Raw genomic sequence first — 2,500 nt, 5'->3', positions numbered from 1 at the left:
CGAGGATTGGAACTCGGGTAACAGGGAGCGAAGGGCAGTGCCCCACCTAGTGATCGAGTGCCACAACCCAGACTTTTCCCTTAATATATACATAGGTTTTAAACTCCTGCTTCCGGATTATACAAAACACATTAAAACATGTATTAAACAATGGCGACTGGACGTGAGAGGGAACAATAAAGAGACCAAAAAGCAATGTACTCACGTTAAAATGACGAACACGGAACGAATAACAGCGACATTTCGACCTAAGGGTCTTCTTCAGGCACAAAAACACAAAAATACACACACAAAAAAGAAGAAGAAAGACGATAGAACAAATGAAGAGAAGAATAACTGACAAAACAACTGCACTGCACAAACCAACAAATGACAAAGACACAACACTTCGAATTAACCTAAAATAAATCTCATAACAAAATAATTGTGATCATTTTTTTTTTACAGGAATGTATATGTTTCTGTGTTTGTTTTTGTTTTAATACAAAAAAACCCGTGATCAAATAATCAGAACTCTTTCAAAATACTCTGAATAAAATATATTAAATGCAATAACTTTTTTTTTTTAATTCAAATAAATGTTTTAGTTTGACTGCATTTGAATAGAAACTGAATTCTGATGAAAGCAGTTACTGTAAAGTCATTTGAAGTCACATGATAAAAATCACATGGTTTAGTTGAGCAGACCACAAAGTGCAGAGCTAAAATATGTGTATGAATCTGTGTGAAAATCCAGTCCGTTTGTCCACAGGGATGCTAGGAAGCAGTCAAATGGGGTCGCTCAATCTGCTCAAATCCAGTCAAATGGGGTCGCACGGGCCGACAAATGGGGACGTCCCCGTTTGTCGGAAGCGTCCCCATTTGACTGCTCTCCAGTGACAATCGTCCCCATTTGTCGGTAAAACCACCTACACACACACACACACACACACACACACACACACACACACACACACGCATTACGCACGCAACACACACTGAACAACCAATGAAAGCCTCTTACTGAATAACAGTATCAGTTCCAGTATCAAAACACAGCCTGTTTCTCAAACACTTGCAATTTCATGTCAGTGTGTTCAGCAATCAAAGATTGAAATTCCAACTATATATCGTCTGAGGGGGTGGAAATCAAACAATGGACATTATTCAGCTGAAATAGTACATACACTAGGTCAAGGCAATGAGTCACAGATCGAGTTGACTAAAGTTTCCTAATTTCCGAGAGACAAGAGTGATAACGGGTAAACACTGAGATTAGATCATAATCAGCAGTGGATGAATGAATTTCCGGGAGTCCGAAACTTGAATTCGGCTGTGCAGTGTAACCATGCGCGTGTGTGTGTGTGTGTGTGTGTGTGTGTGTGTGTGTGTGTGTGTGTGTGTGTGTGTGTGTGTGTGTGTGTGTGTGTGTGTGTGTGTGTGTGTGTCCGCGCGTGCTTGCCACGTACTTGTGTGTGTGTGTGTGTGTCAGTGCAGTTTGTTCATGTCAATACAATCATGTACATGTGCATCTCCAACTCAACGCCAAATATAGGCATATCAAACGCAGAGTGCTATATAGGCATATCAAACGCCAAATATAGGCATATAAGCCCATCGTGTGCACAAAGAAAACCAGACTAGGGGACTGACACGAATTCCGGAAATAACTTTTGCTTCGGAAAAAAAGAGGGCAAATCATTATTGAGTTGCGTGCCTTACACGTGCTCGCGAGAACGTAGCAACACGCCGCTCGCTTGTAGTTGATCTGTTTTGTCATGCGGGTTTGTTTGTTCTCTTTTTTTCCGCAGCAAAAGTTTGTTTCTTTGTTTGTTTGCTTAACGCCCAGCCGACCACTGACGAAGGGCCATATCAGGGCGGTGCTGCTTTGACATTTAACGTGCGCCACACACAAGACAGAAGTCGCAGCACAGGCTTCATGTCTTACCCAGTCACATTATTCTGACACCGGACCAACCAGTCCTAGCACTAACCCCATAATGCCAGACGCCAGGCGGAGCAGCCACTAGATTGCCAATTTTAAAGTCAAAAGTAAATTCCGAACATCGACATAGCCAGGGTAGATCATGTGAATCTTATTAATTTTGCCTTGCAAATAAAGGAACCAACTGAGTAACTATCAAAATCATACTTTCGTCATGTGTGCGTATGTCTTTTTTTGTAGGTAGCTTTGCAAAGTCAAACAGGATTCGATTGTGTAGAATTAATGCGGGGACAGCTTTTCTTGTGTAAAATCAAATGCCAGTAGGTGCCAGTATTTTTCAAGTCCGACCAGTAATGCAGATTTAGGAGGGATATGCTATATTTATCAATGGCCCGACGGATTGAGTTATAATCGTGTAAAACCGAAATCTGATCCGCCTCAGTTTGGGCGTGACACAAATGAGTGCGTATTGTCGAGCATTCCGCAAAATTGGCACTCTTCGAAACAACCTTCGACCGATACTATAATTATTGTGTCAATAGCACTTTCAAGTTCATGGAGAAACGTTACCACACA

General features: G+C 41.5%; 1 protein-coding gene across 1 annotated transcript in view; it reads right to left on the bottom strand.

The window, feature by feature from the left end:
* The window catches only part of LOC138961715 (inhibitor of apoptosis protein-like), a 63,007-nt gene that overhangs the window by 59,261 nt on the left and 1,246 nt on the right, over window positions 1–2,500 (bottom strand). The window lies entirely within an intron of this gene.

Source organism: Littorina saxatilis, linkage group LG3 (assembly GCF_037325665.1).
Source record: "Littorina saxatilis isolate snail1 linkage group LG3, US_GU_Lsax_2.0, whole genome shotgun sequence".
NCBI classification, from domain to species: domain Eukaryota; kingdom Metazoa; phylum Mollusca; class Gastropoda; order Littorinimorpha; family Littorinidae; genus Littorina; species Littorina saxatilis.
Note: the sequence above shows the minus strand (reverse complement) of the source record. Positions and strands in the feature narration are given on the sequence as shown.